We start from the raw sequence: 23,672 nt of genomic DNA, 5'->3' as shown, positions 1-23,672 counted from the left end.
CCTATTGGACTATCTATGTAGAGCAACAGTCAAACACTTTTTGGACCAGGCCAAAATTTTATGGTTGTACCATGGTGTCCTTTAAGAGACCTTAATATATTAGATTTGTCTCAGCTATGGACCCCTCTGCACCCACCATCTCCCAAATGTTAATTTGTGCCTGAACCTTTCCACCAACCTAACAGCTAACCCACAATGTTGTTGTTAGTGAATCCTATAACTGGACCAGAAGAAGTACCAGAGGTCTTCAGTGGGCCTCAGACCTGTGGAGCATCTAGAATTACATCGCTGATTTTACTGAAAAACTGGTGACTTCACTCATATCTGTTACAAGTGTTACAGTTGAGCTAACAGTAGTGTTCACTTCTTAACTAAACTGCAAAATGAATTGTAATGTGATCCTCCTAAACCTAAGTATACACAATGTTTTCTTAGGCAAGCTGCTTTTCTCATTGACAAAACAGTGGCCTGACTAAGCTGAGTCTTGTGTAGCGGTAGAGAGGAGATCAGCAGTTCTCCCCTCTGAAGAGCTATGGGGGAAGGAGCCTGTGTGATATCTTGCCTTCCAGACAGCCACAGTGGCTCTGTCTAGATGGGGGATGGTGTATAGAGGGGGCTGGGTGAGGCCGTGGATTTGGTCCAAATGGATTTGTAGCTAGGGACCATTTTCTGCTTTAGAATATCACCAGGCAATACAAATATATTATCTGAGCTAGTCTGTAAAGGCTGTCATTAGCAGAAGTAAAAATAGCAGCAACTGGCATGCTAGACCGGCATGATTTATTGTGTGGATAAGTGATAAGCAAGGCCATGGGGAGCTAATAAGCAGGTGGGTTGACTGGCAAAAGAGTGAGGTAAATGCTGACTCTGGTACAATGTTAATGATGTACAGAGCCTGCAGGGCTTGCAGAAGGGTTAGGCATCCCCATTGGGAACTGTAAAAGTAACAGGCTTTTTACAAAGGTCAACATTTCCTTCATACTGTCACCACCCAGTATCACCTGATTGTCTTTCTTATCAGTTCCAACCACAATGAAAACTACAACCTCAAGGTGACAAATGCAGCCAGTGTCCAATTGTTACTGTGAATCCAAGTGTAAAATCAGGTAATTGCTTCCATGATTAAAAGATTTGGAACATAAGGAGAAGGTTTTTGATTCTCTGAAACTGGCACAGCTACTCTGAAGGCCTTAAAGTTGGTGACTTCACTGACTTTAATTCATAAGGTTCCTCTTTGAGATGAGGTTTAAGCAAAACTCTGGATTTAGGATTGGGTCCAAGTTCATAGTTCAAGTCCATCACCTGAGTCCATCTCTAACTACAGTAAAGCCACGTTAACCAGCACTTCATTAACCAGCATGCTCTATCAACTGGTATGCCAGCTGACGCTGGTCAACGTGGCAAAAGGGAAACTGGAAGTGGGACTTCTGGTTTTGTCGAATCCCACAGCCCAGGGGAAAGCAGCTTGTGCAGGGTAAAGCAGCCTGCGTGAAGCTCACCTCCCCCCCTTTCCCACAGCACACTGACACCAGGGGAGGGGCGGGAGGGGCAGCACGGTTAATCTGAGTTGTGGACGCACCAGATAGGGTGAGAGGGGTGTCTTTGCCCAACCAGGCAAAGATGCCTCTCAGATAACTGGCACATTTGGTTATCTGACACTGCCCATTTCCTATGGGTGCTGCATAATGGCACTTTTGCTGTATTTTAAATGTAATAATGTGCAGATGTAGGGCTGTGTTGGAGAAGAGTACTGTATCTATGCACTTCCATTGATTCTTTTCATAGACATTAGGGCTAGAAGGGACCTCGAATATCATCAAGTCCAGCCCCTGCCCCAGGGGCAGAAAGTCAGTTAGGATCAAAGGTTCCCAGCAAGATAAACATCCAAAAGTTTCTTGAATGAGTCCAGAGTAGGTGCCTGCACCATATCTGGAAGGAGTCTATTGAAGGTTTTGGGAGCTCAGACCATAAGGAAATTTTTCCTTATGTCCAGCTTAAAATGGTCATGGAGGAGTTTATGACCATTGGTCCTTGTTATCCCTTGGGGCAGTCTGGTGAATAGATGTTCCTGCAGACACCAGCTTTTTAAAAGTCCAGATATATGATGGCAACCTCTTCTCCCTTCTCCATTGGTCAGAGCTAGGGACAGTATGATAAAATCATACTAGCCTGTCTGTGTACTGACAAATCATACCTTCTTTTTGGAGAATGACATGCTAGAAAAAAAGCTCCATTTTTGGTATTGCAGCCAGTTCAACTTATAACTCATGCCCCATGCATGCAGTACTACTAAAGCTAGCAAGAGATATATACAGAGACACACTTTTGGACACTGCCAGCTCAAATGTTAAATTTGTACTTAAAAAAAAAAAGTTAGAGATGATGGCTCTCCAATACTTTGGGGAAGAGGTAGAAAATATCTCCTACCCTTGTGACATTTGGATGTAGTGTGGAGAAAGCCTCCATAAGGTTCCTTTGGAACAATGTGCCTGGGTCACCTCCTAGCTTGCTCCAGCACCAAGGCTGATCCTATGGCTGGATGCTGTAAATACTCTGAGGATAGGTAGTATAGTGTAGCAATAATATTGTCTCTCATAATTGTTTCAGTCAGAGTTGGGTCCAAAACAAATGGCTTGTGGTGTTTGATTGCAAGGTAGTTCCTTGCTATGGCAGCAGGGAGAAGTGCTGACAGTGCAGTTGTCATTGTAGATGGAAGTTTTGTCCATCTGTCTGTCTACTGACCATCATGCTCATCACTGTAGTGTTTCAGCTTTTTTTAGTGCCATCACTTTACACGGAATAGGAGGGCATGACCCCTCTGCAAAGAGCAGTGCATCTGTGTTGGAATTATTATTGAAACGGTCAATGTCTGCCAGGTACATCATAATAGTACCCCCACCTGCTGAGATAATAAAATCTTCAATGACACAATGTCTCAGAAGGCAGCTGGTGATGGAAAAATGTTTGCTTCATTTGAGAGACTATGGTTTCCTTCACAGCCTGCTGGCTTGGATTAGAATCAGATATGAGTTTCCAAGTCCACATGTACAGCACCCAGCCAGAGAGTTGTTCTTGGAGCTGTTGCTCCTTTACAGAAAGGCTCTTGACAGAGGAATGGCTTCTGGCAGCTTTTCACTACTGAGCTTACAAAATTGGAGAGACAATGACCAACAATGTCTTAACTTCACTGCAGCAAGTGGTGTGTGGGCAGTTGTGGTTTCTCACTATTAGCACATTTTGCTATTCATGTAGAAGCATTAAACACAGAAGAAGGGATGTAAAAAGTAGAACACTTGTTATTAAGCACTGAATGTGAGAATGAAATAATAGTTCTTGCTTTTGTGGAAGCTGAAGAGGGAAAGCTCTCATGTTGTATGGTTTAACATTTACCCAGAAGATGTAAATACTGTTTTAGAACAGAAAAAGCTGATAACTAACAACCAAAATTGGCCAGTTTCTAGAACAAAAGTGTTGCCAAGCTATTTAAAAATATATAGTTTACAGTCATTTATCTAGCCTCTGTAAGAAAAGTATGTAGAGAATTTCCACACAAAACGTATTCGTGTGAGATTACCAGCCCAGTTTTGCTGACCAACTCAGATAGCTGTAGCAATGTTCCAAAACACAATATGTATTTTGGACAAGGGATCTCAAAATGAGTTGCAAGAAGAGGACAAGGGAAAAGGGCAAACTGAGGCACAGAGGCATTCTTAGGCACAACCTTAACTTGGGGCAAGTCACATATCGTCCCGGGGTCCTCATTGTTTAAACATGAACCAGAGGCATAACTTAAAAAAATTGGAATCCTGGGCAGCATAAAGTGACGGGAATTGAGTACTTAACCTCCCCACATAGGGACTGCCATAGTTGTGGCAGTGGTGCGGGCTGCAGCTTTCCCCATCACAAGTTCCCTGAGCATGGGTTTCTGCAGCAATAGTGGTGGGGGCTGCATGTTGGCACTCTCTTGAATTGCTCCTCTGGGGTAGGTTCTGCCTTCCTACCTCCTCCCTCTCCCCCCAAAGTTACACTACTAACAGGAACAGAAACACTTCTATATTTACCCAGACTATTATGAAAATTAAATAGATTAACATTTGTGAGCTTCTACTATCTTTTAAGCATTTGAGACAGTAGCCATCCTTATTACTACATCTCAGGGTCTGAGTCTCCAGAGCAGGAAAGAGCAATGAATGCATAGAATGAGTCATAATGAAGCCAGCAGAGGTAAAGTATCTGGGCTAGAAATAGGGATTTAAGTCTTAGTGGTTTGCCATCTGCTAAAGTTATCTCAAGTTAGTCTTCGCATAGTCATTTGAATTGAATCTAAACCCTGAACCCTAGTGTCATCCATCACTAATTTGTTCCTTACATACACAGAAATACAGTTGTATAAAATTGAGGGCAGTTATTCTCACCTTTTTTAGGCCTCAAGTGTGTTCTCCCCCACCCTCTTTTATAACTTTACTGAACCTGATGGCATCTGCTAGAATCTCTGTTCTAACATCTCACCTTACCTATTCTATCTTATGTCTTGGGAGGCAAGATCTATGAGGAAAGGCTGAAAAAAACAGGTTAATTTAGTCTGGAGAAGAGGAAACTGCAGTGGAGGGATTTGATAATAGTCTCCAAGTACCTGCAGGGTGATTGCAGAGAGGATGGGATGGGCTTTTTTCTGTGACTGTAAGGGACAGGACTAGGAGGCCTCAAGTTTCTATAGGGAAAAAGCCTGGAGATTAGGGGGGACTTTCTGATTGTGAAGGGAGTCAAACTTTGGGACAGGCTACCTAGAGAAATTGTGGAATCTCCATGTTTGGAAGTTTAAGAGCAGGTTAGATGCCCACCTAGCTGGGATGGTTCAGCTGGGGTACTCCTGCCTTGAGCAGGGGGCCGGACTAGATGGCTCTGTGAGGCCCTTTCCAGCCCTATTTGCCTAGTATCCTATGATCTCAACTGGAAACAAGCACACGTGGTAGAGCCACCTGGCAGCAGCAGCAGCAGCAGTGCCAGTGCCACAGCACCCTCAAAGGGTCTCATGGAGCCCCAGGATGCTGCAGTACCCAGCTGAGAATCACTGAGCGAGGGACTGTGTGTAGGAGAGAAATTCTCAGATTGATCTTCCTAATGTTCAATATAACTCTTCTAAAAAGCATAATCAGTAAAAGTTCCAATAAGTGAAGTAGAGTATGTGAACATTAAGTGTTCTGATATTGTTCCCAAACCACTTTTAAGTAAAAAAACTCCCCTCCAAAGGAAAAAAAAAGAAAAAGGGGAAAAAATAAAAAAAGGAAAAAGAAAAGAAGACAGACATTACTCATCCAGCTTCCTTACTAGCTGCTTTCCTTTTTATGAGGACTGCATCCACAGACTGTAGCCTTAAATGGAATCAGTACATTTGCTAATTGTAAACTAACTACATGATTAAAACAAGGTTCCTTTTTAAGATTTGGCTTTACTTTTACATTTTATTATTTGAGTTGTGGCAGGCAGCAAGACCCCATTTATTTTGCATGAAGTACAGTATGCAAAATACCTATATTTTTAGAGGTAAAAAAATTTAAAATCTTTTAAGCTTTTGCTATTGACTTTTTCTCCTGAAACATTAACATAGGGTGGGATTTTCAAAAGTACCTAAAGTACTGAGAAAAATATGTTCCATTGAAAGTCACTGGAAAATGTGTTGCTAAATTGTTTAATTGACTGGAAAATTCCAACCATAGTTTCCAGGTCATGCAGGTGAAACCTATATATCTCGCTCTGTATAGAAGCAATATGGATCATGAAAAGGCATCATAATCATAATAATTAAAGCAATAAACACACTAAAGCGGACATCTTTAACTTGCTTATGCTTAAATAACCTTTTACAATCAAACCTCCAAAAGTATTTCCATTGAATCCCGTGAACTTAATTAATAGGAGGACTGTTAGTGTTAGCATGACTCCTGTTTACAGTGAAGGGGAGTTTTAACAGGTTCCTCAACATCCAAACTAACTGATAAGTAATCAGTTATGAGAGGAATGAGGGGAGATGTTAAAAAATGGATATCTTTTTTCCTGGTTCAAGGCAAACAGCAGTAGGATAAAGAAACCTCTTCTTATTCTGCAGCTCCCATACAGAAGGTGCCCTGGAGCCAGCTCTCTCTCAGGTAGGGACCAGGGAGAATGACAACTCAGTGAAAGCAACACAGAAGAAGTATGCACCAAAAACTGTGTTGGGAGAGGAGGATATTAGCTTGTTTGCATGCAGAAACCCTTTAAAATGAAGGCTGTTAGGTATGTTAGTGTTCTGTTAGTCTTGTGTCTGCCTTACGGCAAGTTGCATAGTATTTCTGCCTGTACAGCCTTCCATTGTGCCAAGATTTACTGCAGGGCTCAATGCTTCCCTCAAGGTGGGGAAGTCCTCTTCTAATTGTAAGTTGGCTTCTTCTGACTTCAGTTAACAAAACTAGTAATGAAGATTTTCCTGCCATCTGCACCATGTCAGTGAAATAATCTTCACACTAGACAGCAGCTGGGCATGGTTTTGTGACAGATGGTATCCCATCATCTCTTTAGCAGCTGTCTGGACATGGTTGTGTCAATGCCACTATAATATAATCATTGCAGACCCATGCAGCAGGCCTAGTGTGACCCTTGAGGCTCTTGGCATCATACTGCTGGTGGCATATTTTTCAAAAGGGTACGGAAATATGAAATTTGAGCACTGTCACATATGTCCTTTCTCCCCACATCGATATGGGAAGTGACAAATGTGTTAACACTTCTTAACAATAAGCCTTTTGCTGGTGGCAAAGCAAGGTTTTGGATTAAAAAAGGATCTTGGTTTGCACTGAATATGATCTCATTTATGTCAAGATTACTGTGCATTTGCACCACTGTGCCTGGCAAGAGAATGTGGTCTTTTATTGCTAGGACTTAACTGAAGTTTAGATCTTTCCCCTCTCATAGGTTGAATGAAAATCAAGTAAAGATTAACTTTAGTTAAACTGGGCAAGCCACTTTGTAAATACTCTTAAATCAAATAAAACCCAGTTTATGCAAATTAATAAAAGTTGATGCTTACTGAATTAAGCTATTAATGTCATTAGCCAATCAATTTAAATCTGATATAAATACAAATATCAATGTAAATCAATATAAATCTTATGCCAAGGGGGAAGAAACTGTTTTCTTCCAGGATGGCTGACTTGCTGGAGAGGGCTTTAAACTAGGTGTATTGGGGAATGGGTTTGCAGACAAGTATGCAAGTCAGGGGACAGCCAAGCAGGAAGGACATACAAAGGACAGTTGGGGAGGTATTGAGAGCCTGGAATGACACTGGGGCAGCTGGGAACTGGGGGTTATTAATGGGGGATTTAAGTGTCTATACACAAATGCTAGGAGTATGGGGAATAAGCAGGAAGAACTGGCACTCCTGATACCAAATAGGGAATATGATCTTGTTGGAATAATAGAAACCTGGTGGGACACCAGACATGACTGGGCTGTATGCATAAAGGGCTACAGGATGCACAGCTGGGAATGGGCAGGGAAGAAGGGAAGAGGTGTAACTCTTTATGTGAAGGAGCGGTATGCCTCCTTGGAGACCCAAACTGGTTCAAGAGAAGGGTGACTCTGTGGGTCAAGATATTGGGGGGGGAGGGGGGCGGCAGACATGGAGAAGGGATTTGATGGTAGGTATCTACTACAGACCACCATACCAGGAAGAGGAGCTGAATCTGGAATTTTTCAGAGAACTGATGGAGGCTGCATGTTTAAGGGACAAGGTTGTCATGGGTGAACTCAATTACCCTGACATCTGCTGGGAGGAGCGCTCGGCCAGATCTGACCAGTCGTGCAGGTTTTTGACCTGCGTAGAAGAACTTTATTTAGTACAAGAGGTGAACAGGCCGACCAGGGGGAAGGCTTTGTTGGATCTGGTTCTAGCCAAAGGAGACGACCTTGTGGGAGATCTGAGGACTAAGGGTAATCTGGACGATAGTGATCACGAGATGACAAAATTCTCCTTCGTAGGGCAGGGAAGTCAGCCAGTAGGGCAGAGGTTCTTGATTTCAGGAAGGCTGATTTCACTGAGCTTAGGAAAATAATAGGAGAGACCTTATGGGAAGAGGGACTTGAGTGTAAGGGAGTTCAGGAAGGGTGGTCATTCCTCAAAGGAATGATCCTCAGAGCACAGAAAAGGTCCATTCCTATATGCAGGAAAGGTGGGAATGGGGCTGGGAAGCCCTCTTGGCTTGCCAGAGGAGTCAAAGTATGCTCAAAAAAGAAAAAGGAGGGTTACAGACAGTGAAAGCAAGGGGTAGTCACCATGGAAGAATACACAAGTATAGCCCATATTTGTAGGGAGAGGATAAGAAATGCAAGGCCAGTGAGAGATCAGACTGGTGACTGAAATCAGGGACAATAAGAAGACCTTTTCAGGTATATAGAGAGCAAGAGGAAGATGGAGAAAAATGTGTAGCCCTTGCAAAATGGGATGGGACAGCTGATAACAGACAGTCAGGAGAAAGGTGAACTCTTTAACAAAGGCTTTGCGTCCGTGTTCCTTCATACAGGAGGTGGTGCAGTCCCCAACCTTGGAAGTCTTCAAGAGGAGACTGGACCTTGCTGGGATCATTTGATCTTAGCAGTACTCCTGCCCAGACCAGGGGGGTTGGACTCAATGGTCTTTTGAGGTCCCTTCCAGCCCTTAGTTTCTGTGATTCTACGATTTTATGAAATCTGAAGTCAATTTAAGAGAATCCACACAGGGTTCTTCATTGGTTTATGTAAATGACTGACTTGTATACCTTTGTGTATAGAAAAAGGCTAACAATCCACATGAGGTTACAGAATTTCAAGTTAACAGAGTTCAAAGGTAGCAAGGAGTCCTTAATAACTAGCACCAGGATTGCAATCCATTTTAAAATGTAAATGTTTAATCTGGCTGGTCCAGCCAGGAGGTCTTTACAATTCTAGCCTCCCATATTGTAAATCACCACAAAAACCTCAGCAATGTGTTGTATATCTGGCAGCACAATACTCTTTAGCATTTAAAATGGCCTTCAGCAAGGATAGTGAACTCTATATTCAGTTTCCAATTAGCCATTTTTGGTGTTTCTCTTGTTGTGGTCAATTTGCGGAGTATACTATTGGCAGTCCTCACTCAAATTTTCAGATGCTCTAGTATTTATCTGTTCTGTATTCTTACTTGGAAAGCTTTTGAATCTTATACATATATATGTTTGCATCAAAACCACTTCAGCCACTACCTCAGAGTTCAAAGAATCTGTGGTTCAAGTCCTAATGTGGTCCAGATGTGAATTGTTTTGGTCAAAACTAGTTGTACATAGGATCTCACCACAGGAATCTCATTTCTGATGCCTCTTTCCTTGAACTTTTTTATACAGTTAATTACTCAGCATCTTGGCCAATGATCAGAATTGATGGGTAATTCTTGGCTATCTGGTCCTATGGAGGATGCTGGATTCAATTTATACTGTGGAGCAGGACAGAAGTATGTGGCAAAGAAAGGAATGATGGAGCAAATTTAAGAGCCTGTTAAATCATTCTGTAATCTCTACTTTTGCTGAAATATTCAAAAAATGCATCGCTTAGAAAAAGGCAGAATTATTGTATATGACTTTCAAGCGTGCTGCAATAGCTCTTTTAGCTTTTGTTTTTCAGTTTGCTTGTTGTTTGTTTTCCCTTTTTTTGCTGACAGGAAGAAATAAGAAAATGCCTCTGAGAGCAATTGCAGATTTTCTGTGCTCAGTAGCTGCAGAAGCTTATTGTGCTATTTTACTGTTACAATTTTTACACCACCTTAAACAGTGAGAGAATGCTAAGCTACCGGCTAGAACCCTCTTGTTACTAACACAACAGTCCCAGTTACGTTTTGCAGTCTAGTTACTGATTTCAGTGAAATTACACTGCAGTTATGTTTTCATAAATAATGATAAATGACTTGTGACCAGAAGGGGTAAACAGCATTACAGACCTACTTATTATTTCTATCTCTTTGGCTTTCAAATGTAATACACATTTCTAAATATCCAGTCCATTAACTGCATTGTACCCTCAGCCCCATTGTTAACTTTTCCTTCTTAATAAAAGGCATCAATTAGTACAGTTATTAAATAGCTTTATAACAGTGTAGTTACCTGAACTGAGTTATAAAATGTAACTACAATCTCTACAGGAAAGGGTTTCTTAGCGTCCTGTCTTTTGTTGACCAGTAAAGGATAAAGGTGGGATAAAGTTAAACAAGCTTTCCAGTGAAAAGCATTCTTCTTCAGGTCATCCCCACCTTCAGGTGACCTAAAGAAGACTGCTTTGCATTCAAAGGCTTGTCTTATTTTATTGAACCAACTGTACAGTTGGGATAAAAGATATCACCCCCCAAATCCTTGCCTCTCACACAATTCCTGGACCATCATGGCTACAACAACCCCCTACTGCTACTGAGGAAAATTTACACCCTTTCAAAATTTAAATGTCAGAATGTATCTGTTGGCATCTAAACCATTTCTATTTCCCTTCCAACAAGGATTTTCAACAGCTCATTTTGTCTTACTTGTAATACCCCTACTCTCATTACCATTTTGCCAACTAATTAGCACTAATTGTGAACACTAATCTTAGACATGCTTCTTCTCAGTCTTGCCAAATGGTCCTGAAAACACCTGCCAACTCTCTCCCTGTCCTTTCACCTGGCTAGCAGATGGATGTGACGTAGTGTAGAACTGGTGTATTTGAGAAGCTTCCAAATGAGCACTGAAAAGCTACACTAACTGCTTATCACTAAAATCAAGACCTTTAAATGCTCTGGAGTATGCTTTTGGATGGCCCTGTACATTACATACAGCTTCAGACTTTCCCCACCTCTGTTTTGCAGCTGTTCTGGTTTGTGTAAGAAGTCTGCCAGCTCTCGCAAGCAGCAGAGAGCCAAGCTGAATCAGAAAGCAAGACACACCCAGGCAGTGCAGCAGCTCGTGGCCCTGATTTAGTTGAGACTCTCCTAAGCCAGGACACCAGGATGGGGTTAATTTAGGTTGTGATATTGGAGGTGTCATCTTTGGGGTAAGATGTTAAGCGGAGGTCAGCTGAGTAGAATCTGAAAACTTGAAGCTCAACATAGGGAATGAACCTGTGTGAACAAAACCAAGAGAAAGCCTTGAGGTTCATACTTAACTTGCCACCTGCTGTTTTGTTTGGATTCATACCCTCATCACCAGTCTCAGTCCCGAGTCCTCAGTATTGTTTACTATGGACTGTGAAGTAGTGACTTCATTTCAACTCAGAGCTGGCTGTTCAGACAGATGATCCTCAAATAAAGCTTCATTTTCTCTCAGGGTGTTCTGAGATTAATTAAAGTTTGGAGAGCCTTTAGCGAAGCATAGTTGAAAGGTGCAGCATTAACAATTGTTTGCTTTCTTATTGCATGCCATATTAATACCCTTGGATTTGTGGGTACAAGGTCTCTGTGCTATTCTATTCTCATATACAGAAAGTTGTAAATACAATATTCAGAATTACATAGAGAATGCATGCTTCAGGGTTTGGAGCATTGGTCTGGATGTTAGTGTAATGGGGAGAAATACATTTTGGGAAGGGACCTGCTAGTTGGTAGACAGTAAGGGTCAGATTAGTGCTGGGCTCACTCTCAATGTAGAGAGGTGGATGGCCAGCCCTGGATTTTACTAAGTTGATTGTTAGGTAAAGGGTTCACACACACAGGGAGTCAAAGTTAAAGTTAAAAATACAAACAGAATTTATTGAACTAACTAATTAACAAAAGGGAATATTTACAAGGGAAAGGGGCAGTAACAACGAAGAACACACATGGATACTTTGCCAGTGTATATCCTACAGCAACAGGATGACAGCAGAAATAGCAAACCAGGAACAGCAAATACAGGGGCAAACACCAATGGTGGCAAAACAGGTTATCAGGGTAATCCAATAACAACTCCAATAAGCACTCCAAGGGTCAAGAAAGATCCAGTATAGATGGCAGGAAAATCTCTTAAAGGACTGGGCTTTTAGCCATAGACTCCTCGAGACTCCAGCATGGTCAAATGCAAATTTTTAGACTGAACTCACACACCACAAAACGCCACCAGAGCCACCATCACACAAGCCCGAACACACATCTCTGCGCACACGAGACACACCAAACCCACACACACCCCCTGACTGCAAATGTTCTCACTTCTGTGTGCGCTCAAGCTGGGAAAGTAGGCCAGCAGGTCAAAGGGTTACTTTTCTCTGGAACCCAACTCTTAGTGCACATGCTCAATGATATCACCCTTAACTATTTACATTCTAGATCAAAACTCTCTCTCCCTGCATTAGGAGCCCCTTACTTCCTCACAGCCCACCTGTATGACCTTAGGTAGTGCCATACCCACCGCTAGGACTCACTGCTCCCTAGTTAGACACCCAACAGCCGCTCATAGCATTTGAGTGAATCGGACACCTAAGCAGAGGATCCTCAGATACCAGCGGAAAGAAGGACTGAAATGCAGAGCGAAGGATAAAGCATAGACTCCTAGGCCATGTCCACGTGAGCAGGGTCATGTGTTTACAGTAGCATAACTTTGTGCTTCTACTTTGTGCCACAGTGCACATGCCTGCCCATGCCCTTTGCACTGCGATATGTGTCCCGCTGCTCCATCTGCTGCAGGGTGGGGCTGGCAGGGTACAGGGTGCCTCGGTGCAGGGGCAGCCAGCAGGCAGCCCCCACGTGGAGGCACCCTGTGCCCTACCCAGCTGGGGAGTGACATGTGAAGATGGGGGAGCAGGCAGCCCATCTCTGCACACTGGGGAACTCCCCTCACTGAGGCACCCTGCACCCCAGCCACCTGCTCTGCACCTACCTGGGGTGCAAGGTGCCTTCATGCCGGGAAGCCACAGCAAAGCCCTTGTGCCGAGGCACATGCAGAAAGGAGAGCAGCCAGCCCAGTCTCCAGGCACATTGTACCCCAGCCAGCCAGGGAGCACCCCTGTCACTGCATTTCTCTTAGCACATACCACTTTGGCGTGCTTCGCACCACTTTTTCCTTCCATTTTTTTTTCTTTGCTGGGAAATCCAGTAGTAAATTTTGCCCCAGTGCTGGAAATTAGCAGCACCATGCTTTAATATGCAACATGTGCAACTTGTGGCACTGCAAAGTGGTTGGCACTGCCACAAACCACACATGCCTGCATGTCTGCATCCAGCCCTCAGCAGCAAACTGGGCAACTATATCAGGTCAAAGTGGCACATTCCTCCACCAACAATCTTGAACCGAGATCCGATTTCCTGGAGTTAGTTGTCTAAACAACATCCAAGAACTGCACCAATAGCCTAGTTGTTCTAGCACTGATCAGGCATGTGAGATGTAGGTGCAACTCTGTGTCTTACCTGATCCAATTATAAGGACAAGTGCCTAAGAACCGTGAGGATTTGGGCTTTTTTCATATTTCTTCACCTGTAAAATGAAGGTAGAGGTACTATCCTTTCTCCTAGGGTTGTTATGTGAAAAAAAAAATATGTTAAAAATTGTGAGATGTTTAGTTATGTTGGTTATGAGGGATGAGAAAATAATTTTCCCAAATGTATCTGGTAATTAGGCAGTGCTGTTTTTCACTCGGGAGTAGGGGGCAGGGAACAGAAGGGAAGGACAGAAATTTTTCTCAACTGCAGCTATAAGATTGTATTGTCTCCTGCAAGAAAAATTGTTTCTAGGGGAAAAGTATTCTGATTGAATGCCATAAATGAACACTTACCACTCACAATAAGCATGTACATTTTATTGCTTTGATAAATTAATTCAATTGCTTTTTTTTGGTTCCTAGATCTGTGAACAGTTTCTTTATTAGCCTTACAATATTAGCTAATTGCTACATGTATTTTTTCTGGGTGAATGCATGCATTGTCTAGTACAGGACCTCATTATCAGGCAGTTATTACAATGCAGCCAGGAGAAATTAATAGAAGTGTTGTACTTAAGATGTTGAATGCTTTGCAGCTTTAAGAAATTAATTAAAACCTGCTATTATATAGCCTGTGGGTTTGACTATATACAGCTCAAACCTGGCTGCAGTACATACAGCCTTGTCATTAGGAGTCCATAAAGAACCATATATTTTAAGTAGGATTTACCATTGTCATATTCAGTGTTAGGTAACAAATTTAACTGCTATGAAACAATTGCACTGGACTCATTATTATGTGACCTATTTTTACAACTCAGACATTATAATACTAGGAGAACCTCAAAAAAAAAGGGGGGGGGGGAAGGAGGGGAGTTGGATTTGGCTCACTTCCAAATATTTAGAGACCAGATCTTGTGGCTCTTACTCTCCAAATATTTAGAGACCAGATCTTGTGGCTCTTACTCATTCAGTTTGTTTTCAGTCCTTTCTTATGCTTATTTCCATCACCTGACTTCAACGTAGGACAGCTTGTCTGAGCTGGATCCAGGTAATAAGTATAGGCTTAATCTTGCTGTTTTCAAGTCAGTGAGTTTTTCCATGGACATCAGTAGGATAAAGTAAGGAATTCAGTGCGCATTGCAGCTATCCTTGGCTGAACTCATGGCTCCATTCAAATCAATAGAAGATCTCCCAAGATTTAACCTCTAGTATCTTCTCTTTCCAGGATGTTTGGAACTCATAACCTACTTCTGCAAACAGGGAATAGCTAAACACCTCAGGCAATACTAAACACCACAGAAGTTTAGGGGAAGATAAAATTGTAGGTCTGGTCCTCGTAGCATTAAGAATTCAGGACTGGGGAGAGGGTACTCCTCAACTGTCTTTAACTGTAGCATCATCTACTGGTGAGCACCCTTCTCTCCATCTAAATCCTGTTGGCCATAGAGAATACATAGTGAACTCTTTCTATTCACCCAATTGTCTCTGATTTTCAGCCTGTAATATTTGCTTGTTCATTATAAGGAAATGCACTCTGCAAAACTTGTGACTTTGAAAATATTCCTAAAGGAGGTGCCATTTATCAGGGCAAGAAATATTTGCACCTCAGTCTCAAGAAAGAAGACACGATAGCAGGGTTAAGCAGAGATCAGCAGAACCCACTGATTGCCACTGATCTTAGAGGGGCAAATATTTACTCATTTTCACTCCCCCAGAATTTTCTTTGAAGCCCATCTCTGCTAATGGCAATGTCAGTGACTGTGTCAGTAACTTCCATTTTTGGTGAGCCAGCGCATTTCCTTTTCACATTAGGGACGTTTACTTGCCAAGATACACATGTGTGTCTCAGAGATATATTTTTTTAAGAAAGGTTAGAATTTCTTTCTCTATGTGCATCTGGGTTTTCTCTCTGCTTCTCCTCCCCTCTTTTTTTGCTGTTGTTTGTGTTTTTAGGGTGGTGGTAAGTTTATGCATTGCAATGCAGTGACATAAATCCTGTGATAATGGGAAACAGAAATAAGCAATTGCTTAGTACACATTAGATGTAATGCACATTGAGCACAAAAAATGAGGCAAGGGGTGTCAAATAAGGCAAATGAGAGGAGTTAGCACTTGTCAGACAGATTCTGGAGCAGACCAAACAGCTCTATAATTCAGTGATAAGGTGTAGGAATAGCAAATGTTTGTCAATTCAAAGGTTGCACTTACAGTGTGATTGTATTCTAAACTGTGACTCTAAAAATGTCATTTTGGTGTTTGCATATTTATTTATCTCGGTGACACCAGGTCAGGTTTTGTTTTTTCAGTTACAAGTAAAAAGTGGAGCTTTTCCCCTCCATATCATGTTTCTCCTGGTTTCCTAACCTCTGCTCTATGGTTCATAGAGAAGTAGGGCTGGAAGGGACCTCCACAGGTCATCTAGTCCAACCCCTGCCTGAGGCAGGATCATTTACCTCTTAGCAAAACTACACAGTCAACCCTGGTGCAAGCACAGGCTATACAATATTTACTCAATGCCAAGATGATTTCATTGTTCTCATTTTAACATGAGGGCAGGAAGCCCCTCATCTTGGAATCGAGTATGAGGCAACTGCTGTGACTGTGGCTGTGGCCTCAACCTAGGATTATGAACAGAGCTGCAACTACTGCCTTACCCCTGCCTCTACTTCCCCATCCTTCCCCCTCCATCACCTCTTCCTCATCACCCCTGCCTCCTGCCTCTGTCCCAAGCCTACCCCTCCTCCCCAACCTTGTGCCTACCTCACCACTTCCCCTTGCTCTGTTGCTGTCAGACTCTGTCTTTGCTTCAGCCTGGGGCATGGAGCATGGCCTCAGCTTGGCCCCAGGGCAGCAGCAGGTAACCAGGAGGGGCGGGCGGGTGGGCATAGGCTGCAGGAGAGAACAGGTGATGGAGGGGGCAGGAAGCAGAGGACAAGCTGCTTATCCCCACCTCTACCGCCTGCCTCCCCTCTGCCTGCTCCCTGCTACTGCTTTCCCCACTGTAGTGATAGGAGGGTTAATGTAAGATTACCCTCCAATAATTAGACTCTCTACGTGGAAAGTTATAACAAATTTATATGTTTTCTATGTATTGAATCTAAGTATTGGGGGGGTCATCTTAAATTCATGGTCTTCTTGGGTTTGGGTAAATAGGGGAATACCCTAACCTGCTACAGGTAATGCAGGGGGACCACAGAAGCCAATGACCTGCTGCTTCAAAGTTGTTAAAATACACTAGAGAGCTCCAAAACAGAGAGAGCGCCATGCCCCTAGCTGCTGAGGAAGGCAACCCCCCCCCACCGCTCCCTCAATCTGTACCAATCTGGCCGTGGAATATAATTCCTTCCTGACCCAAATATTGCAATTGGTCTGCCCCTGAGTGGATGGGCAAGACCCTCTAACAGGAACTTCTGTAAGTCCCAGCAAGAGCACTGAGACACCCCAGGCAAAATCTCCAGCCTTGAGTGTAGCCATCACCAATGGTTCTGAGGAAAGCTTTAAAAAAAATGCCTGATGTAGCAGTAGGAGGGAAAAAATTCCTTCCCAGCCCCATCTGGCAACCAGCAAAGCCCAGAAGCATGGCAAATATCCACTGGTAAGCATAGGCATAGCTACTCCTAAATCATCCCAGACCAATGCCTGTCCAGTTCCTTCTTTAAAACTTCCAGTGTCCACAACTTCCCTAGGTGGCCTATTCCACTGCCTCGCTGTTCTACACGTTAGGAAGTTTTTCCTCATATCCAATCTAAACCTATTTTGTTGCAACTCCAAGCCATTGATCCATGTCCTACTCTCTACAGCAAGAGAGAAAGGTGTTTTCCCTTGTTTTTATGGCAGCCCATCAGATATTTCAAGGGTGTCTGTCAAAAACCATCACTATTCACCATTGCCCAAGTGAGATGTAATGTACGTGCATTGGGGAGGCCAAAAATGGTGTGCGCTGGTACTGGATTCAGCAAAAGCCACAGCCTTCCTACTTGTTCCAAGATCTACAGGTTTCATAAAGACCCATCGCCAACTCACCCTTCTAGAACAGCATAGTCTGAACTGCTGTGGGTTGAAATTTTGTGGTCACTGAACTAGCATAACTTGAACCTATAAGAAAAGCAACTTTAAATCACATTTCCGGCCATTGTTATTTTTAGTTTAAGCCACAGACCATTAATGACCATTTGGAGAAAAACTTTCCATATTTTTCTCCTCAAGCATATGCAGCTCATAACAAATACAAAGGAAGAATTGCTTTTTGGCACCATTAAGTAAGTTAGGGGAAGCTCACTTGCACCTGAAGCTCCCATGAGGAATTCAGTCTAAGTCTGGCACTCTGGAGACTACCAGGATGCCCATTCCAGAGGGGCACCTACACATCATGTGTGGAAGATCCAAAATGTAACCTCCTGTTTATTGGATAAAGTGTAACGTCTCTGCCACTCACCTAGAAGGGGACCTAAAGCAAGTCACTTTTTCTTGTGCATGGACGCACATACACACACTCTGCTGCTGCTTCTTTTCTCTGATTTATTCATTCCAGGGCAGGGTACCTTGGTGTTTGCTAGGCCCGTTAAATACAGCTGCAATACAAATAGATAACAATGCCTGCTTCCTGATAGGGTGGGGAGAAGCTTTATGTTCCTCTCGTTCATGAGAGCTCTGTCCTGAGGGCAGTAGGACAGACCAAGGATGGCGGGTCTCAACAACATTCAGGCCAGCCTAGGCAGAGGTGGAAAAGGAGGACAGAAGAGGAAGTCAGGAGTCAGCAGTCACTTGTACAGGCAGTCTGATTTTCACATTTATACTCCTTCTCCTTTGTTCTTTTTTTTTTCCTTATGAACCTCTTATTATTCATTAAAAAGTTTTCTGCTGCTGGGATACTAATTCATACCTGTAGCAGTCCAGTGTGTATTTACAGCTTCTAGCTATGGCTTTCTTTTATAGTATCAGTCAGACAATGTTGTGTGTCTTGATTCACAGACATCTCTTTTCTTGTTTGTAATAAACTAAACTATTTCTCTCTGATTCAATCTTTCCCATAAGTAAGAGCATCTAATTTTACTTGCACCTGTCCTCTGACTTGAGGCCTAGTCCAGAAAATCATTTAAACACATGCTTAATTTAAGTACCTGATTATTCCCTATGGGGCTTTTACATATTTCAGCTCATGCTTAAGTGCCTTTTTAAACTGGAGTGTAGGTTATAGCCGTGTTGGTCTAAGGACATAGGCAGACAAGGTTCTTTGGGTAAATCTAATATATTTTAATTAGGCCAACTCAAATAGTTGGAAAAAAATCTTGTTTGCAAGCTTTTGGGTATAGATTCCTTACCCTGACAAAGGGTAATGTCTACAGTTAGTCTGTGCCCTTCCTGTATGGTACAGCAAAGCAATCAGAGGCCAGTACGCATGCAAGAAAGCCAGTAAGTGAAAATTCAACCAGTTTGCAACCCATATGGAAGAAAACCCAATTCTTAAACAGGGGTGGGCAAAATGCGGCCTGGAGGCCAGATGTGGCCCTCCAGGCCATTCTGTCTGGCCTGTGGGGCCCTTAAAAATTTAGAAAATTAATATTTATCTGCCCTGGGCTGCCTGTCATGTGGCCCACGATGGCTTGCTAAGACTCAGTAAGCAGCCCTCTGCCCAAAATAATTGCCCGTCCCTGTCTTAAAGAGATCTTCCCAGAACCACCCATCCTAGCCTTTAAACCAGCACTGAACCTCATCAACCTCTCACCAGAAGCAAACTTCCTACAGTCCAAAACACACTAAATGGGACATGCCTTGTCAAGAAATATAAAACCTGCCAACACATCTCCACCCCTCCCACAATTACTATACCCCACAACAGAACCAGCACCATTCCTGGATCTTACACCTGCACTTTCAGAAATGTAATACATCTCATCCAGTGCACCAGATGTCCTTATGGAAAATATGTAGGAGAAACCAAACAACAACTGCGTACCAGAATGAACATACACTGCGAACTTATCAAAGACAAGAATACCCAATTACCCGTGGGGGCACATTTCTCAGAAGAAAACTACTCTTTCTCCAAGTTCTCAGTTCTAATCCCCAAAAGGAATTTACAAAGCACCTTTCACAGACTTTTCACTTCATGAACCTCCTTGATACAAAAAATCATAGATTAAATGTAGATATTGGATTTATAACACATTATAACCTGCCTAACATCTGACTCAAGTCAAGTACAACAGTAACCAACCTCTCAGGCCCTTTCTGATCTCCAATGGAGTTAAGCAAGGGTGTGTGCTCGCTCTTACTTTGTTCACAATTTTCTTCACCAGGGTGCTGCAGGAAGCATCAGACAGTCTTGGGGAAGGTGAGGGAGGTGTCTACATCTGCTTCCAGGCAGACAGAAACCTCTTCAACCTCAGATGGCTACAGGCTCATACAAAGACCTTACAACATCTCATCCATGAATTTCTGTTTGCAGATAATTGTGCCTTGTGGCCCAAACCCAACATGACCTGTAGCACATGACTACCTGCTTTGCTACTGCAGCACAACTCTTTGGACTTACCATCAGCTTGAGGAAGACTGAAGTTCTGTGGCCTTGTAGCTGGTGTCACTTGTGTTATGGGACAGTATGGTACATACTTCCTCAGTTCCCAGGCTGTGTATCCTTGTTGTGTTAAACAATCTGTCTGCCTTGAAGGCTGTGATCTCATGTTATGGCATGCCCCCCTCAACTCTCAGGCTGTGTCCATGCACTGGTCTTGTGCTAGACAGCTTGTCCAGGAACTCTGTGTGTGAGACCCAGGCTCTTCAGAATCCAGTTAACCCCTGCTGCCCATCTTGACCCCTTATAATGCATATATCTATACTTGAAAGTCAATTCCCCAAAAAACCCGAGAACTTTAAATACCATTTCTAAGCCAACAACCAGTGGGCCTACAACCGGTTTGGGCAGTTACCTTCCTAACATCTTCATCTGTGAAGAACTGCCAAGAAAAGATAACCTGCCTAACAACTGACTCCCCAGGTAACCTCTCCATTTGTTCCCACCCCTCCCCCTGTCTTTCACCCATTGACTACCTCCATTTACATTTTCACTGACTGGCTTTCTTGCATATATACTGGCCTCTGGCTGCTTTACTTTTCCGTCCAGGAAGAGCACAGGCCAACTACAGATCCTTCCTCAGCATGTTGAAGGGTATCTGTACCCGGAAACTTGCAAAGAATTTTACCAGCCGTTTGAGTTGGTCTAATAAAAGATATCCGATTTACCCAAAGAAACTTGTCTGACTTTTTAGGGTGGAGACTTACATAGTATTTGATTTTGAAATCTTAGTCTCACTAGATTTTGTTTTCCTTCCTTGAAAATTGTTCTATTTATGTGCCCCTTATACTTAGACTCAAAAATCCCACTGCTTATGTTGATTTTATTCCTGTCAACGATTGAAAAGGGCCACAGACCTTGGGAATGAATCTTGTGCCTGAATGTTAGACCCCTGGATGATAGCACAGAGTCCAGCCAATTCCAAAAGGAGTCAGCACAAGTGTAAGGGGCCACAGATCACCTTGTAGGTTAACGACCAAAGAACATACTGGCACAGTGGTTCAACTGAAAGGGCATGAAAGCAATACAGAAGAAATCACCCAGTTCATACAGCAGTCTGCAACAGATATGACCAAGAGTGTTACACTGAAAAACAAAGATGGAGGGAAAAAAGGACGAAAGCCTAAAGGACTAAAGCAGTACTAAGCAGGCATTTCTGAAGCATTGCAGAATATCTTGTTTGCAAGCAAGTGAACATCCCATATGCTCTGAGCCTCAGCCTGTGACTTGTGAAAGAGCAACACTCATCCCTTGCTGACATTCTGTAACCAACTGGGAACAGACGGTCCAGCAGGATGCTTGGATACTCCTAATTCAGGGTTGCTCAGTTCCTCCTCCCACCCCTTCTTGCTTGTCTGTGTGTGAGATGGCTGGGCTCACACTGGTAAAAGCTTTGGGTTTGCTGGTCTCTCAAGGTCCTTCTGTGACAGGCCTAAGATTGGGTGTACATTGTTCCAGTATCATGGCTAAGGGTGGAGAAATAGAGCGCCAGCCCTGGACGCCAATTTGAAGGTCATGGCCACCCAGCAGCAGCAGTAGGAACAGCTGCTGGTGTGTGGGGAGCCTGTGAAGTGTCAGCATCAGTAGCAGCAGCTGGGGGCTTTTGAGTCTCTGGTAAGACATTCCTCTGCTCATGTCCTCCCCTCTTCAACCCCACAAACCCTAACAGTAACCCCCCTCCCTCAAACCCAGGGGATCAAAATTCCCAATTGTGGCTCTGCAGTGTTCAGCAGCAGCGCTGACCTTTCCCAGGATTGGCTTCTGTGAAGCCTTGCTGCATACCACTTCCCCATAACTCTCAGCCCCTCCTCAGTTCTCCTTGGAAAAAAAAAAGAAAGATGATTGTGCTGTTGCTTGGAGTACAGAACATTACATGAGAATTGGCTGAAGGACTGTGAAGCTGAGCCACTAATTAATGTTGGCAGTAGTGATCCTTCTCTCCTATAGAGAGGAGCGGGCCAAGAGGCAGTATGTGTTAGCAAGAGGCAAGCTGACGTAGGTTTTACATGGGGAAGCCATTCCAAACTTGTTCAAAGAGAGCAAATTAGGAAGCTAAATCAATCAGCAAATAATGTAGATGTTACATTAATAAATAAATCAAAGGACTGGACATTTATGTGAGCCACTGCCTGCAAAACTTAATCTGTACATGTATGTACAGATGGAACAAAAAAAAGTTGGAAGGGAAAGAGATGGAGAGAGGTGAAGTTGCACAGCAGGTCAGTAACACTCATCTCAGTGTTTTGTGCCTCAGTCTATCATCAGACCTATAAGAAGCAGCACACGTGGGTATTATCCCCAAGAAAATTTAAAACCTTACCAAAATAACTGTTCCCTCTCAATAGTCCAATGTTGTATTAACAGGTATATTTAAAGTACGGGTTCTACACCATCCCCTCTGGAGCATCAGAGAGAACTTTCTGAGGATGGTTATTTGATTTGTTCATTCCAGAATTGCTGGCAACACCTTTGTCCTACATCCCCATAACCCAACTGACATAAGCAATTATTGTAGGCCTTTTGTATGTAGGTAATCTTGTCTAAACACTTGCTCATTTCTGATAGAGTGTTTTTCCCAAGGCTATTGACATAGTTTCCTTTGTTCAGACAAATCTAGCTAAGTAATAATGTCTCCAGAGTGGCAGTATCATTACAACACAGGAAATAGTTCAAATATATTACAGCATACATTCAGTGGTTACACACACATGTGCTACTGCTATTAATTGACTGTAATTGATAAGCCTTATTTAAATTAGAACCATACTGGAGTTATATAAATAACACTGTTGGGTATTTAAAATATGATGTTTGAACAATTGCATGCATTCTTGGTATAATTTACTTTGATCAGAGGTGGTTTTGCTGAACACTGCATAGTTCTGAGCAGGGAAGTTGGCCTTAAGTAGTTATGCACCATAGTTGAAAAGGAAAAACATTGATGAAAGGGTAGGTGGGGGATTGCCAGGTATCATGTTTGGAGCTGGATTCTCCGCTGGTACAGACGGATATACTGCTACATCTGTTTGCACAAGCTAAGGACCTGGTACCTGTTATGGATACAGGGTGGAAAGGTAGAAAATAGCATGGTAGTGGTATTTATATAACCAGCCTAATGAACTTAATGAATCATGTCTGTATATTTGCTAGGGTTCAGCAAGGTATAGCCTGCCTACTTCTGCAAACCTCTGCGTGTGTGAATAATCCTATTCAAACAATGTCTATATGAAAATAAGATGAATGATGTCATAAATATGTGTTTGTAGGACCCTGGATTTGCAGGTATAAGAAACCAGACTCGTAACAATGACCTGAAGGGAAGAAAGGTATTAGCTGGCATATACCCTAGACTTATTATTATCAGGAAAAGAATTACATATACAAATTCCTTTTCCTTCCCTGTTCATGTGCCCTGCCATCTGAGTCTATGAATTCTTGCAACCACATGTTTTCATGGGTTTCTCCTTCTCCCTGCACAATTTGGCTAGGCCTGCTGAAGCCTAGTGTAAAATAACTTTATAAAGAATTAGACTTCTTGCAGGTCTGAGCCCCAAATTGTACTGAACCATGAAGTAGCTGTTTTGGAAATACTTAGTTCAGTGTTTCAAAGTATTGGTAATGTCATTACCCTCATCTACTGAAATATCAGACAAATCAATTAAACAAGGGGTGACATAAACAGATACATAGGGGTGGG

The 23,672-nt window shown here is 42.8% G+C and overlaps 1 protein-coding gene and 1 long non-coding RNA gene across 3 annotated transcripts in view; one reads left to right on the top strand and one right to left on the bottom strand.

Annotated features, from left to right (window-relative positions):
* SEMA3C (semaphorin 3C) overlaps window positions 1-23,672 on the top strand; it is a 183,207-nt gene that overhangs the window by 54,495 nt on the left and 105,040 nt on the right. The window lies entirely within an intron of this gene.
* On the bottom strand, window positions 13,762-18,212 carry LOC109315768. Of its 2 annotated transcripts, XR_002102606.1 has the most exons (4): window positions 17,837-18,212; window positions 17,425-17,496; window positions 14,365-15,396; window positions 13,762-14,327 (listed from the first exon to the last, which is right to left on the bottom strand). It is a non-coding gene; the product is annotated as an uncharacterized LOC109315768 (long non-coding RNA). The 2 variants fall into 2 exon arrangements; XR_002102605.1 differs by having other exon boundaries at window positions 14,323-15,396.

This window comes from Crocodylus porosus, unplaced genomic scaffold (genome assembly GCF_001723895.1).
Source record: "Crocodylus porosus isolate Cpor-Errol unplaced genomic scaffold, CroPor_comp1, whole genome shotgun sequence".
Classification (NCBI taxonomy): domain Eukaryota; kingdom Metazoa; phylum Chordata; order Crocodylia; family Crocodylidae; genus Crocodylus; species Crocodylus porosus.
This window is presented reverse-complemented; position numbering and strand designations above follow the sequence as displayed.